Source organism: Petaurus breviceps, unplaced genomic scaffold, assembly GCF_028583685.1.
Source record: "Petaurus breviceps papuanus isolate PSGF00001 unplaced genomic scaffold, PetGlider_PUasm1.0 90165, whole genome shotgun sequence".
NCBI lineage: Eukaryota > Metazoa > Chordata > Mammalia > Diprotodontia > Petauridae > Petaurus > Petaurus breviceps.
In genome coordinates, this window is record NW_027187189.1 from 354532 (window position 1) to 371474 (window position 16943).

The window sequence follows — 16943 nt, forward strand, 5'->3', positions numbered from 1 at the left end:
GACCTCAAGATTTCCTCCTCTGGAAACTGTGGGGGTTGGAGCTGATGATCCCCAAGTTTTAAAACATCTGTATTATGAAAGGAGGGGTCAAGCTCTGGAGAGAAAGTACCAGAGAGCAGGGTTTGAGGAGGGGAGATCTCTAGGTTTTAGGGGAAGGACAAGGTTGTAGTTATGGCAGGAGGGAGGTAAGTTTTCATAGTGTGAGGATGCCTGATACTGCAGGAGTTGGGCCAGAGGTTAGAAAGCAAGAACTTCCTAGCCAGCAATGTTGTAACCAGCCCATGGTTTTGTAGAAAGAATGCTCAGTTTGGAGTCAGAGGGATTAGGTTTGGGTCTCAGCTCCCTCACTTATAATCTGTGTGACTTGGAACACTTCATAACCTTTCTGGGCTCAGTTTCCTTGACAAGGGGGTTGGACTAGATGACCTTTTTGATTCATTTCAACTCTAAGTTTCATGATCTTGTTTGAGACTTCAGGAAGAAGCCCTTGTGCTGGGGTGGGGCCTACTAGGAGATAGACAGGAACAGAAGCTTCCGGGATAAGGAAGGGTCCAAGAGACCTTGAAATCACAGTCCCCAAATAGAAGCAGTTTCTCAGCTTTGCCCAGGGCACCCTGGGATAGGAAGACCTTGGGCATGGGGGTGGGGGTGGGGGTGGATGCCTTTAAATATCTCTCAGCTGTGGGGATGGTGTGTGGAAGGAGGGGGTGGGGAGGGTGGGTGACAGCCCCATGCTCTGCAAACACTGAATAAATCTGTTCTATTCAGAGATGTCCCTGAGAGAGACACACACACCCTTCTTAGGGAGATCTGAGGTCTGGCTAGGAGTCATAGGTTATTGTTCCTGGGGGCCTTCCCTGGTGAAATCATTCTCTTCCAATCCAGTCTCACCAAAGTCTTAGTCCCTCAGGGGAGAAGCCTTCCCTTCCTTTCCTCCCTGCTTCCCTAACTGGCTTCTGAGAACAGCAAGAACAATCTTCTCCAGGGTTTGGAAATTGGGGGGGGGGCAGAGGGAAAGGGGAAGGAGGAGAAATGGGGGAATTTGGAGATTTATCTCTGTTTCTATACACTACAGTCTCTTTTTATTCCCTGTGAAAGCATTTGTTAGGCGTGCAGGGCATCATGACAGGAGCTGGGGTATTTACATAGATAATCAAGAAGCATGTAGTCCCTGTTCTTCTGGATTTTAAAGTGTCTTTCCCTTTATACCTCTATTTTGGTATTCTGCATATATTCTGACTTTATGCTTCAACCCCTTTATTTCTTTTTTTTGAGGGGGGAAGGCAAGGCAATTGGGGTAAAGTGACTTGCCCAAGGTCACACAGATAATAAATTCATCAAATATCTGAGGTTGAATTTGAACTCAGATCCTCCTGACTCCAGGGTCAATGCTCTATTCATTGCCTGAACAATTCCTTTTTTTTTTTTGCTTTTTGGAGGGCAGTTGGGGTTAAGTAACTTGCCCAGGTCACATGGCTAGTTGTGTGTGTGTGTGTGTGTGTGTGTGTGTGTGTGTGTGTGTGTGTGTGTGTTAAGTGTCTGAGGCTGGATCTGAACTCAGGTCCTTCTGACTCCGGGGCCGGCACTCTACTTACTGTGCCACCTAGCTGCCCCCCCTTTATTTCTTATCATTTTGTTTCCCACTTGATCTTAGTCTTTATCTCTTTCTCTCTCTCTCTCACCCTCTTGAAGTCTCTTTCTGTCTATCTCAATCTCTTCTTCTCTGCTCTCTTCATGATCTCATCCTCTACCAAGGGTTCAATTATCATCTCTATAGACATCATCCAAAAATCTTTGTATCTAGCCCTAATCCCCACCACTGACCTTCAGCTCAGAATCTCCAGCTCTCCTTAGACATCATTTGTATGTCCCACCAGCAATTTAGACTCCACAGATTCAAAACTGGAGTCATCATTGCACCACCTAAACCTATTCCCCCTTCCCCCAGCTTCCCAATTTCTATCTTTTATTTATTGTTGAGTAGTTTTTCAGTAACGTCTGATTCTCCGTGACCCCATTTGGGATTTTCTTTGCAAAGATACTGAGGTGGTTTGCCATTTACTTCTCCAGATCATTTTACAGATGAGGAAATTGAGGCAAACAAGGTTAAGTGACCTGCCTAGGGTCCCATAGCTAGTAAGAGTCTGAGGCTAGATTTGAACTCAAAAAGATAAGGCTTCCTGACTCCAGGACAGGTACTTTATGCACTATGCTACTTAGCTGCTTTGAAATTCTCCTTCTAAGTTCACCCAGGCTAAAACTTTGGTTGTCTTGGACTTTTCATTTTCCCATATATTCCCACATCTAATTGATTGTCTAGACTCTAGGATTTTTTGGTTTTACCTACACCATATACTATATTCACCCCCTTCTCTCCACCCAAGTTCAGGTCTTCATCGCCTCTCACCTGGGCTATTGTGATAGCTTCCTAATTGGTCTCCCTGCCTCCATTCTTTGCTGCCTTTCAGCCCTTTTTTTGAACAGCTGCCAAAAATAAGTCCATCTGTCCCCCCCACAAGTCTTCATTTTTATCCTATTGCTTAGAGGATAAAACATTAATTCCTTCATCTGACTTTTAATGCCTTCCACAATCTGACTCCAACCTAATCTTTCCAGCCTTGTTCCACATTACTCTACATTCCAGCCAGACTAAACCAGCTGTTCCCCCTTTTCATATTGGCATTTTCCACCTCCATGCATTAGGCTTTCCCCATTCCTGGAATTCATTGCTTCTACATCTCTGCCTGTTAAAATCCTTCTCTTTTTTCCAAGGCCCAGGTCAGGTATCACCTTTTTTTTTCTTCAAGTATCCCTAGATCTTCCCTCCTTCCTCTGATTTTCCTAGAACACTTGTATAGCTCTTTCCTTTGCTGCTGCCATACTCTAACTCGTGTTATGCTAATATAGTACTATCATAACCCAGTGGCTGATGGGGCCCTGACACTGACCAAAAAGACAGCATTGGGGGTGGCCAGGTGGCACAGTGAATAGAGCACTAGCCCTGGAGTCATGAGGACCTGAGTTCAAATCTGACCTCAGACACTTAACACTTACTAGCCATGTGACCTTGGGCAAGTCACTTAACCCCAATTGCCCTGCCTCCCCCCCTCAAAAAAAAAAAAGCAAAAACATAACAAACAAACAAACAAACAAAAAAACAACAAGAAGATGACATCCAGGCCTGTCAGCCACTGAGCAAGGGACCTGAGGTCAGAGACTATGATGTTCAGGACTTAATAAGCATTTGTTGAATTGAATTGTCCCTCCTTGTCTTAGGCCCTGTATCTTTCTCTCTGTCTCTACCATTTTGCTTTCTATCTCTCTATCTCTGCCTTTCTATGTCTTCTTTCTCTTGTGGGGCCCCTGGGATCCAGGGTTCTAGCCTCTCCCCTTAAACCAGCCCCAGGCTTTGGGAGTGCCCCTTCCTTTTCTACAATATAACAAGGTCCCTTCTGATCACACCCCATCTGCCAGGCCTTTGGGCATCCGGGCAGAGCTGCATCAGCTCCCTCCTCAAAGACAGAGGCACCCTGTGCGTAGTACCTCCCCCCATCTCCCCCTCTCCCCCCCCCCCGGCCTCTCCTGGTACTAGTGGGTTGGGGACAAGGGTATCGGGACAATGCAGCCCAACTGTCTTTTGCTGTGCCCATGTATCTGTATCTGAGGGAAGACAGCTGCTCATATCCCCTTCAAGAGAAACCAGGGTTTCCTGGGTTGATCCTCTCAAATCATGGGAGGGATGGTGATTAGAATAGGGAGGACTGTCTACCAATTCTTTTTGTTTGTTTGTTTGTTTTTTGAAGTGGGGAAAGCAGGTCAATTGGGGTTAAGTGACTTGCCCAAGGTCACATGGCTAGTAAGTGTTAAGTGTCTGAGGTCAGATTTGAACTCAGGTCCTCCTGACTCCAGGGCCAGTACTCTATTCCCTGTGCTACCTGTCTACCAATTCTTACTAAACTTTGAGTTCCGTGAAAATATTGTCTTTTCCCATTCATATTTCTTATTACACTGTATAGGATTGGTGCTCAGTAAATGTTTGTTGAAGAAATGAATGCATGAGAGAATAAATGAGTGAATGAATGAGACCTTCTCTGTCTATGACATAAGTTACAGCAAATGTGGTATAGGAAAAAGAGCACTGACCTTAGAGTCATAAGACTTGAGTTCGAGTGCTGACCTGATGTTTTCTAGCTATGTGACCTTTGACAAGTCACTCTTGTCTCTGGATTTCAGTATCCCCCTCTGGAAAATGAGAGACTTTCATCAGAAGCAGGGGTTTTTAACTTTTTTGTGTATGTCCTGGACTCCTTGGGCTATCTGGTGAAGCCTACAGGCCCCATTCCAGAATAAGGTTTTGAAATGCATAAAATGGAAACAAAGGATTACACAAAGGAAAGCAATTTTATTGAAATACAGTTATCAAAAAAATTTTAAAACCAAGTTCATGAACTTAAACTTATTTCAATTAAAAAAACCAGGTTCACAAATTAAGAACACCTTCAAAAATGTCTTAGCCTTCTATTAACTCTAAATACTTCTATTTATGATCAATAAATAAGTACTTATTAAACAATTACTTTGGGGGGGTCAGCAAGGTGGTGCAGTGAATAGAGCACCAGCCCTGGAGTCAGGAGGACCTGAGTTCAAATCCACCCTCAGTCACTTAACATTTACTAGCCCTGTGACCTTGGGTAAGTCACTTAACCCCAATTGCCCTGCCTTCCCCCCTCCAAAAAGCAAAAAACAAAACAACAAACCAATTACTATGAACTAGACACAGAGCTGTGTCTGAGCCTTAGTTTTCTCCTTTGCAAAATTGGGATTAAATAATACTTCTACTGCCTAACTCACAGGGCTGTTATTGAAAAGAGCTGGATCACAGAGTCACAGGACATCAGAATTAAAAGGGCCATCAGGTGGTCAGAGAACCATCCTTAATATTCAACAAGTGGTCACCTAGACTTGTCTTGAAAACCTCATTCAGAACCTCCTTCAGGCAGCCCATGACACTTTGAGATGGCTCTAATTGTAAGGAAGTTTTTTCCATAAAGCAAGTCTAAATGTACTTCTCTGATGCTTCCTGACTTAATGCTCCTATTCAGCTTGTACGAGGACCAATTCTGATTATTATTATGATGTTTAGGCATGCATTGTAGGGGAAAGAGCCACTGAAATGGGGGGAGAGGGGAGATGAGATGTTGGCAACAGGATGGATGCATGATTGGAGTTCTGAGTCTTTCTTGAGAGGTGAAAGAGAGGGGGGAGACAGAGAAACAGAGAGATAGACGGAGAGAGACAGAGAGAAAGACAGACAGAGGCAAAGAAAGAGAGAGATACACACAGAGACAGAGGCAGAGAGACAGAGAGAGAGACAGAGAGAGAGAGAGAGAAAGAGAGAGAGAGAGAGAGAGAGAGAGAGAGAGAGAGAGAGAGAGAGAGAGAGAAGGAGGGAGGGAGGGAGAGAGAGAGAGGGAAGGAGGGAGGGAGGGAGAGAGAGAGAGGGAAGGAGGGAGGGAGAGAGAGGGGGGGGAGGATTGGGGAGGCAGGGCAGAGTCTTTAAAGTGAGAAAGGATGCTGATTAGACAATAGTTAAGACTTTGTGTGATGAGACCCTGGAAAAGGGAGAGTAGAATAGTCCAAGGGCAAGTGAGTCGATATTCTCAGAGCTTCTTCCAGGACAGATTTAGCCTCTCAGGGTGGGGGGAGACCAAGGCGGGGGATTTCCTTATAAGGCTCAGCAAGCAGAGGCGCCAGAGGGTGAGGTCAGGGCCCTGAAGCTTTTGTGAGACATCTCTTCCCCCCCCCCCCAAACTAGCTCAGAGGAAACAAAAGCTTTGGTGACCTGGGTTCCAGCCAAGGAAAAGGGAATTTGGCCTCTTAAAGGGGCCACCCCAGCTGTCCAGCTTCTGCTTGGCTGGCCTCTAGCCCCTTTGTCTGGAGAGGGAGGGTCCCCTCCATAGCTGGTCCCTCCTAGGGAGGTCCTTTCTGCAGTCTAACCCTAAGCCCTCCCCCTGAAGTTTCTTGTTCTGCTTGATGTAGAAATGGAACTTAGCCCCCTCTCTTCCCACTCAGCTTCCTCCCCATGAAAAAAGACTCCCCCTTCCCCCTCCCTTTTCGGAGCCTCCCTGTTTTCTTTTCTTCTCTCTGGACCCTAACAGGCCCTTCTCCCCTGCCTTGCCCTGCTGCGGCTCTGCAGGCCACTCCCTGGGGAACCAACTGTTGCTCTCCTTGTGGCCCCCCACCCCGGCCCGGCCCGGCCCCTGCTGTCATCTTTCTTTGTCAGCCCCCAGAAGGGAAGTATGTGATTTAATTACAGCTGGAATGTATCCCCTCCCCCCCACGCACATGCTCCCCAGCCCTAAGGAGCCGCCCAAAGAAAAGGCTAGAAACCAGAGCCACCAAGTGCTGTGGACTGTGGGCCAAGACTTCTGAGTGGTCTCCGGACTCTGTTTCCCATTTGCGTTGTTCCTCTCTGAAGGGAGGATGACTCCATCCGCTCAAGGTTTCACAGCAGAGAGGGGTTGTTGTTGTCGAGTTGTGTTTGACTCTTTGACACCCCATTTGGGGTTTTCTTGGCAGAGATACTGGAATGATTTGCCATTTCCTTCTCCAGCTCATTTTACAGATGAGGAAACCAAGGTAAACAGGGTCTTGCCCAGAGTCACATAGGTAGTAAATCTAGTCTGAGGCTGGATTTGAACTCAGGTCTTCCTGACTCCAGGACCCTGTGCTCTATACACTGCAGCACTTGCTGCCCTTTAGAGGGGAGGGCTGCAATAGAAGGAGGGATCATTAGCACCCTCATTGTCCTACATCACACTTTGAGACTCAATAATATAAATCCTGTTACCCATTTAACAGATGAGGAAACTGAAACTTGGAGAGAAGGGGCTCTGAGCTCCACAACTTATTAACTGTGTGACCTTGGACAAGTCATTTCTCTCTGGATCTCAGTGTCCTTAAAGTGGATGTTTGTGGATGACTTCTAAGGGTCCTTCCAGCTCTAAATCCTTTGACTTGCTAAGGAGCATATAGCTAGTACATGAGAGTCAGGATTTCAATCCACTTTGCTCTTGACTCCAAGTCTCCAATCATTCTGTCCTCTCATTGCATCATTCTGAGGTTAGGTTGCAGGAGGCCATGACCCCACCAAGTGGGAAGGATGGAAGGATATCGTGATGCAGAATAAGCTGGGAAACTCTGGAGAAGAAAAACAGATCCCTTGGGGCTGAAATGTAGGTTAGTGAAAAGACCTAGATGCTCTCAGACTAAATTATGCATTAGCAGTAGCTAAATGTTTAACAACCAGCTCTCCAAAAAAAAAAGTATACATGATACACTTATAAGTTTAATCTGCATTAGTTACATTTCTCTATCACTTTTTAAAGTCTAGACAATCAACAAAACTATAAGCCAAGCTCTGATTTATAGCACTTGCTGATTTCTAAGGTATAAATACTCACACCAGAAATTTAACACTCAGCTTCCAAAGCCGGTCAGAGCTGTCGCCAACACATTCCTGCCAATAGCGTCTGAGTTGGAAGGGACCTTGGAAATTATTTAGCCAATAAAAAAGAAAGCTGAGGTCTACAAAGCTTAAGTGGTTTGCTCAAAGTCATTCACGTGAAAAGAAGGGTTCAGATTTAAATTTAGTTCCTCTGATTCCAAACTGGGTACTTTCCAATATGCCAAACTTTTTCTTATATGAGTCCCATGGAATGAAGGTCCCAGGGCACTGGCTACTACTAGGTTAAATGACTCTCTTTCTGGGAAGATTGGAAGATAGGTAGTGTAGTGTATACAAAAGAATAGTGGATGGGAAGTTAGAGAATGTAGATTTGATTCTGTGGTTCTGCTTTGTTATTGTTTAATCAATTAGGCAGGCTCTCCTCTTCGTGATCTCATTTGGATGGATGGGATTTTTCTTGGCAGAGATACTGGAATGGTTTGCCATTTCCTTCTCCAGCTCATTTTGCAGATGAGGGAACTGAGGCAAACAAGATTAAGTGACTTGCCCAGGGTCACACAACTAGGAAGTGTCTGGGTCCAGACTTGAACTCAGATTGTCCCAACTCCAGGTCCAGTTCCCAGTCTGCTGCTCTTTTTGCCTAGTCACAGAGACTTGATCTCTTCCCCTGGGAGGCCAAGCTCCCTCCTTCCCTCCATGCAGATGAATTCCATTTCTTCCTGCCTCCATATGATCCTCCTTCAGAACCTCTTCGTTCCAGACTCTGCCTCTTCTCACTCCAGTCTTCCCCTCAGAGGTCCCAGCCCCCTCCTCCATTCCTCAGCTGGGCCCATACTCCTCTCCTATGACTCAGCCTTGGCTCCAGAAATAAACCCAGACAAATGCCAGCCAGGCCTCTCTCGAGGAACCCCCTCCCCTCCCACCTTCCCCATCATCTCTCTCTATTTCACCATACTCCCCATTCCCCTCCCAGATGCTGGAAGCCAAGCCTTTGTGGTTATAGAGGGAGCTCCTTGGGAGGTGCCCCCGGGAGGACTTTTATAGGGAATTTTTATATAGGGATGTACACTAGACCCCAGGGCTCCTTGGACCTGTTGTCCCATTTGACCTCCTGCGGCTAGCCCTGTGTATGGCAGGGATTGGAGGGAAGGGCTTTAGGAGGCGGAGAATGGGGAAACAAAGCCTCCGATCTCAGCCTTCTCTTTCTCCTTCCTACTGCTCTTCTGCTCGCCTTCCTCCACGCCTCATTCCTCTTCCCCCTCCCCCTTCTCTTCCAGATAACTTCCATTCTCAATGAATCATGAAACGGTGGACTTTTCAAGAGCTAGAATAGACATCTCTTCCATACTCCTTTGTACTTTTCTCTGTCTCTGTCTCCTGTTTTCTTCTCTCCCTCTCTCTTTCTCCTTCCTTCTGTCTTTCTCTCTCCTTTAGCCTAGATCCTCCCTGAGAGGTTGAGTGGAGAAATGGAAAGTACCAGATTTAGAATCAGAAAATCTGGGTTCCATTTTCAACTCCACCATGAACTTGCTTGCATTACCTTGGGAAAGTCATTTGCTCTCTCTGAGTTTTGGTTTCCTGATCTATCAAATGATGGATTTGAATTTTAACGACAAGGTTCCTTCTAGTTCTGAAATGCTATATGATTCTTTTCCTTTCTCAAAAAATTCAGCCCAACATTTTTTATTTATAGACAAGTTCCCATGAAACGTTTCTTCACACCTCTCCCTCTCTCCCCTCCACTTCTCTCTTTCAATACTCTCTCCCCATTTGAACTCAGTCCTTACTCTCACCTACCCCTATGGCAATGCTCTTAGGCTGCTGCTGTAGCAGACAGTATGAAGGTTAGACCCCAGAAATGACTCTCCACCCATGGAGTGAATAGTGTCTTGAATGAGAACTGAAGAGTTAGCTTGTGGCTGGTTGCTACACTGGGGAGCCCTCTCCACCCCCATTGGCTCTGAGAGGCTGAGCATTTTTGGAAGTCTTTGGGAGGGTGGTGGTGACCTATAGGGCTGTGTCACACTGCTGGGGGCTGGACAAAGGGGCCCATTCTCTTCCCTACTGGGGGCAGACCCACAGACATCTCAGCATATCAGACAAAGGCTCCAGTGAGGGGAGAGGGAAATTCACTCTTCTGCATACAAAGAGCAGGAGATAAGGGGTGGGCAGTGGGGAGAGTAACAGCCACTGGGACAAATTAGGGAGAGGATGGGTGGGAGAGCATCTCCCGAACCCTTCATCTCCCCGGACACTCCCTTCCTGCCAAATCCATCTCTTAGTTTTGGATCCCTTGCTCTCTCTGCCTTTTCATCTCTCACAGGCTTTCATCCCCCTGTCTCCTGTTTCCCTCCTCTGTTCTGCAGATCTTATGAAAACAGAAACAAAAACGCGTATTTATACACAACCTTAAAACATTTACTAAGTGCCCTTCTCACAACCATTTTGACATAGGTAGTACAAATATCACCACTTTATAGATGACAAAACTGAGGCTTAGGGAAGTATAGGACTTATTCAAGGTCACACAGCTAGGAAACAGAAGAGTAAGGATTTTGAACTCAATTCTTTGACCTCTATATCTATTTCTCTTTCCACTACATGAAGGATTCTTAAGCTGGTATCCCTGAACTTGCTTTAAAAATATTTTGGTAACTATATTTTGATATAATTGGTCTCCTTTGTAACCCAATGTATTTAAAAACATTATTCTGAGAGGGGGTTCATAGACTTCACCGCACTCCCAAAGGAGATCTGAAAGGTTGAGTGCTCCTGTCCTACAACCTAACGATTCACCAAATGGACTTGCCTTCCTGTTAGCCAACTTCGTCGAACCCTGTTCTCCGACATGAGAAGTGATCATTCGCTACTATTTATGGAACACTCACCACTGCAGGGGAAGATTGTAAAAGAGCAGACATAGGGATAGATGGAGGGCCAGACACAGGGGTGGCCTTGGGGAGACCCAGCAATGTCAGTAATTTGTCCCTCAGCTCTGCCCCTGCCCGAGGGCAGATGACAGGCAGCCCCAAATATTTGGACACCCATAATGCCTTCTCCCCATCACCACCCCAAACAGCTGATGTCCATGAATACACCGCCCAAGAATAAATGCTAGATTTAGTCCGGAGCTGGTGGGCTTGCAGTTGTAAAGATGTCTGTCACCCAGCTGCCTATGTATTTCCTACTTAAAGCTTCTCAGGGGTTTCTGATCTTGCACTGCACCAGGAGTAGTCTTCTGATCAGGCTATAAGTCTTTAACCTTTTATGGAGATTAAGTCTAATCTCCATACATTCTGGTTCAGTGTGGCCCCTCTTATAAAGTCCAGGAACAATTTTCCTCTTCTCCCTTCTTGAGATATAGCAAGGGGTAGGTTAAATGGCATTGAGTGGGGACAGCTAGGTGGCACAGTGGATAGAGCACCAGCCCAAGAGTCAGGAGGACCTGAGTTCAAATCTGGCTTCAGATACTTCACACTTACTAGCCGTGTGACCTTGGGCAAGTCACTTAACCCCAATTGCCCTGGAGGGGGAGAAGCCCCTCTAAAAATAAAAATTAAAACAAAGATAATACAAATAAAGCTTTCTTTGTGATTCTGGGCAAGTCACTTACCCCCAATTACCCCCCAAACAAACAAACAAATAAATAAAAGGCATTGAATGAAGTCAGAAACCTTGGACTTGAACCCTACTTTCTGCTCTTTAGCTGCATAACTCTGAACAAGCCCCTTGCCCTTTCTCAGCCTCAGGCTCATTTGTAAAATGAAAGGGCTGGATCTCCAACATCCCCCTCAACTCTAGATCCTATGGAGGTTTGGGGTTCTCTCTCAGGGAATAGGAGATGATGACAACCCGTCTGTATATACATATATATTATACTTGGCCCCAACTGGACCTATGATCCATCATGGCCCCCTCTATCCATAGAGATTTTAACCTTCACACCTTCTCACATAGATTCTTATTCACGTCCATTAATTCTCCATAGAATTTACAATCCATAGAGAATAAGAAATTATTCACATATTTCCAGATTTACATTATAACCACTGGGAGGTTGCTTTGTCATACCTCAATCTCAATAAATACGTACCCGTCTCCTTTTCTAAACAGATGTACTACTACTAATAATTAACAATTATATAGAGCTGTAGGTTTACAAAGCATTTTATAAATACCCTCTCATTTGATTCGTACAACAACCCTGGTCAGTAGGTGCTATTATTACCCCCATTTTACAGATGAGGAAACTGAGTAAGACAGGTTAAGTGACTTGCTCAGGGTCATGCCAGCTAGTAAGTATCTGAGTCAGGATTGGAACTCAGTCCTTCCTGACTACAGGTCTGGTGCTTTATACACCTAGCTTTCTAGGTATTTGATGACACCTTTGATGGCACTTCTGTCATGCCAGTCCTTGTTGGTAACTTGACCTCTGTCATACCTCTCCCCACTGCCCTTTGGATCACCAGCAGTTTGAAATCTTCTGAGATACTGGTGCTTCCTATCTAGCAGGAGTTGGAAATGCTTCTGGACTATTCAATATGGAAGTCTTCATAGAGTAAACTGGTATTTGGAAGTGGGGGGATTGGATTAGATGACTTCTTAAGATGTCTTCTACTTGTAAGAGTCTATAAGAGCCCCACCTGGGGCAGCTAGGTGTCACAGTGGATAAAGCACCAGCCCAGGAATCAGGAGGACCTGAGTTCAAATCTGACCTTAGATACTTTCTAGCTGTGTGACCCTGGGCAAGTCACTTAACCCAGATTGCCTAAAAAGAAAGAAAGAAAGAAAAGAACCTGAGACACCATTGCTGCTACATAGCCACCTTCTCTGGCTCCTATTTCCCAGTCCCTCTTTGTTGTATTCCAGCATCTATGCTGTGCAGCCAATAAAGGGTTAATGCCCCATCTGTCCTCTAAGATAGGAGTTTGGGGTACTTTGTAACAGAGATCAGGTTTCTATGCATGGAACTGAGTCACCATCCAGGCCAAGCTCCCTGCTTCCCTAGGAAACCCAGACAAAGCCTAGAGGAAGCTCCCGATTTCCCAATCATACCTAAGGACTGTTTCCCCATTCCGAACTCTCTGCAGGTGGCCAGTCTCCCCTCCCCAGGGCCAAACTGGAATCTTTGCCCTACAGAGACCTGATCAGCCTTTATTAAACACACACTAGGTACACTGTGCCACGCTAACCTGGGGGTGGGGCAGGAATAGGGCTACAACCAGCTTATCAAAATTCTTCCTGACCCCTGTGCTTTCTTCCTTCTCCCCCTTTTGCCTCAAGCTTATACTCTTGTACATAGACATCATTCCTTTTGCCAGGAAAGTGGTCATCCCTGGAAAGTGAGACCGAAATAGAGGTGAAGACAAAGAGGTACAGATATAGATGGAGACAGAGACATATGGAAACAGACACAGAGATAAGTGGAAATAAAGTTAATCAGGCTGAAAAATTGAGAGATCAAGACGTCTTAGGAGAATGAAGAGCTCAGAGAACTCTCAAACCCCTTCTTCCCCTTGGGAGCCCTGGATGCCTCCCCCTAACTTCACCTCAACTTTCTCTTCTCTGGACCCAGAAGTTCTTGGCATTTCCTCATAGTCATAGACTCCTTTGGCAAACTGGTGAAGTCCATGACCACCTTCTCAGAATGTTTTTAAATGCACAAAAATAAAATACATAGTATTTTTTATGTTTTTGGGTTTTTTTTGGAGAGGGGAAGGCAAGGCAATTGGAGTTGAGTGACTTGCCCAAGATCACACAGCTAAAAAGTGTATCAAGTATCTGAGGCTAGATTTGAATTCAGGTCCTCCTGACTTCAGGGTCAGTGCTCTGTTCACTGGACTAATATATAGTTATTTCATAGGAAACTAATCATTGTGAAATATAATTATCAAAATATTTTAAAAACCAAGTTCACAGACCCCAGGTTAAGAATCTCTGGGCAAAAGGCTCTCTGAGAGGTAACAGAACAGGGACCTCCTGAATCCTGTTAATGCAGGATTAACTTGGTGTCCATGGTGCTAAGATCGTCCCTCTCCTCGTGGCCTTCTTAGGAGATAGCTCCCCTACCCTTTATGAGCTCTGCAGGAGTCTCCATGGCTACCAGAGAGGGAAGAGGAGAGAGACCTCAGAGGGACCCCTGAGCTTTGGGCTGCAAATGCGGGAGGAATGTGCAGGCTGCTGAGGGAGCAGCTGAGATTCCAGGGTCAGCATCTCCAGAGATCCCAGCTGACTGAGATTTGGTTTCTCTGTGTATGTGTGTGTGTGTGTGTGTGTGTGTGTGTGTGTGTGTGTCCACACATGTATGGATCAAACCCTGGAGATTAGCGGCCCTGCTGGGTCAATCCCCCACCAACCTCTATCCCTCTTTGCAGCCAGTTTCAGAGCTCAGGGAAGAAAGCATACCCTACCCTGCCCCTGGATCACCCAGTCATTCCTGTACCCCCTCCCACCCCATCATCTGTCACTGTCTCTCAGTTTCTCAGCCTGATTAACTTTGCTTCCACCTATCTCTTTCTATGTCTCAGTTTCCATATGTCTCTGTCCCTTTCCATATCTGTGCCTCTTTGTCTTCACCTCTATTTTGGTCTCACTTTCCAGGGATGACCATTTTCCTGGCAAAAGGAATGAGGTCTATGCATGAGTGTGGATGTATGCGTGTGTTTTTCTGCATGCGTATGGTGGATATTAGGGGCAGCAGGGTGGTGCAAGGGATAGAGCATGAGGCTTGGGTTCAAATGTGACCTCACACTTACTTGCCATATGACCTTGGTCAACTCACTTAACCTTTATTTGCCTCAGTTCCTCATCTACAAAATGGGGACACCCTGGAGAAGGAATGGCAAACCACTCTAGTATCTGCCAAAAAAAAAAGATGGTGAAGAGTCAGACAGGGCTGAAACAACTAAATAGCATGTACATATGTGCGTGTGTGTGTATATATGTATGTATAATTTATTATGTGTGCTGTGGTGGATCTGTATTTATCTGCGTATCTAATGCAAGTGAGATGTAACGTGGAGTCATAAGCTCATACACAATCACTCTCACTCCGGATCTTGGGATGACCTCACCAGTTTAGCCTTCGCTGAATCACAGCCCTTTAGTCAGTTCTTGCCGGACAGGAAGTGTCAGCTCATATGGTCCCCTCCATCCCCCACATCCTCCCCTTCCCCTGGCCAAAGCCTCCTACTCCTCAGCTAAAGGGCTTGAAACTGACCCTAGAGAAAATACATCCGGGCCCACAGCACCCTCTGTTGGTCACTTTGAAGTATACAGCCCACCAATGTCCAGAACAGGTCCCTGACTCCTGGGATCAACTTCATCCTTGCCCCAGCCTCTGTACAAGACAATCTCTCCTAAAGCTCAGATGCAGCAGGGGTGGAGGTGAATATTTGTCTCTTAATCCCAACCCCATTCTTTTTTTTTTGCTTTTTTTTTTTTCTGGAGGGTGGAGGGCAGGGCAATTGGGGTTAAGTGACTTCCCCAAGGTCACAGGGTTAGTAAGTGTTAAGTGCCTAAGGCCAGATTTGAACTCATGTCCTCCTGACTCCAGGGCCAGTGCTCTATTCACTGTGCTACCTAGCCTCCCCCTAACCCCATTCTTGATTATCTGCCACCTCTGATGGCAGAAGCTCCCCTTATAGCTAACTTCCGTTCTTCCTGCTGCAGGACCAAGCTCCTTCCAGAGGCTCAGAGTTAAGAGACACAATTACTTCAAACATTTTTTTTCCATTCCTCAGGTTCCAACCTCTCTCCCCTCTCTACCACCCCGGGTTTCTCATGACTCCCTTGAGTTGGAGCCTATAGGAGGTGATTCAGGCCTTCAGGATTCTTTCATGTTCCTCCACTCAACTCCTTCTACAATATAGTAGAAAGAAGCAAAGGAGTTGGAAACAGATAAGCAAGGTTTAAATACTGACTGCCTCTACTACTTCCTGACTGTGTAGACTTTGGGCAACTTATTTCACCTTTCTAGAACTCAGCTTCCCCATCTGTAAAATGGGAACAATAACATTTGATCTACCCATCTCATAGTATTACTCTGAAGATTAAACTAGATAATGAAGATAAGGCCCTGTGTAAAAACCATAAAGCCTTATACAAGGCAGTAGTAGTAATAGTAGTAGTAGTATTAGAACTGGTACTAGTATAACAGCTAGGTGTTTCAGCAGATAGAGTGCCCAGAACTGGAGTCAGGAAGACCTGAGTTCAAATCTGGCCTCAGATACTTACTAGCTGTGTGACTCACCCTGTTTGCTTCAGTCTCCTCATCTATAAAATGAGCTGGAGAAGGAAATGGCAAATCACTCCAGTATCTCTGCCAAGAAAACCCCAAATGAAGTCATGAAGAATCACATACAACAACACTTTGCCCAATGACTTGATAAATCACTGGGAAAATGAAGTCTCTATTGACATTGCTACTATAGATTAAACCAGAAGGAGTATTTATAAGGGAGTTGTGGCTCGATGGAAGCACAGCCCGCCAATTCTTTCAAAGAGGCCAACAATGGAATTAGTGGGATTTTTCCATCCTGTACCTAAGTGAAAGTATCATTTCGTAAGACGCTCAGTCCCCTCATTTGGAAATAATCATGATAAAGAATTGCATAAGGACCACTGTGAAAATAATTGCAGTTTATATACTAACATATCTATTGCAGAGGATGCTCTAAGATCCTCCAACAGACTTAAGAGATAAGTAAGTTTGATGCTCAGCCATTTTCATGTGAAGGTAGACATAAGGGAGGGAAATAAAACATTAACATGGCAGGGTCATTTCGAGAGCAGCTTTCTGCTTGTATTATTCAGAACACCAACTAATGAGATCAAAGATAACAATCAAAAGGGTAAAGACTCTGCATGCCAACCTGTTCTTCTTTTCTGAAGAAGTTCTGAAAATGGGAGGCAGACAAAAATAGAGACATTGGGTTTATCACCATTTCTTAGCGAGATTTAATCAGTGTAAAACATTTACCTCAATGAGATTAAAACAGCTTAGAAACTACCTTAGCCAACAAATATGATCTCCTTTCTCTGCAGAGAGACATGAAGGCAACACAGATTTAGAATAAGTTGGAGCTATTTGCAAAACATATCAGAGACTGATGGCAGTAGAATTTTGAGCAATGACGACTTAGAAAACAGCACAAAAAAATCCAACAAAAAAAAACCGGTACTTGGAGAAAATGAGGCTTCAATAAACTAGTTGTGAGATTCATTTAGGCCAGAAGAGCACTTATAAATATAAAGTTGTACAACAAATAGTAGCAAAATGAAACAGATTTGCCACCATCTATTTTCATTATCAATAATAATAGAACTAGCTAACACATCTAAAATCTAATACCTTAGCAAGTGAAATACTAGATGAAAAGACAGAAATGGTTCTTAGAAAGATGAATTTGGAAACATCGTGAAAGAATGGAAAAAATAATGGATGGTATTTTTTTTAGTTCATTAGAAAGACATC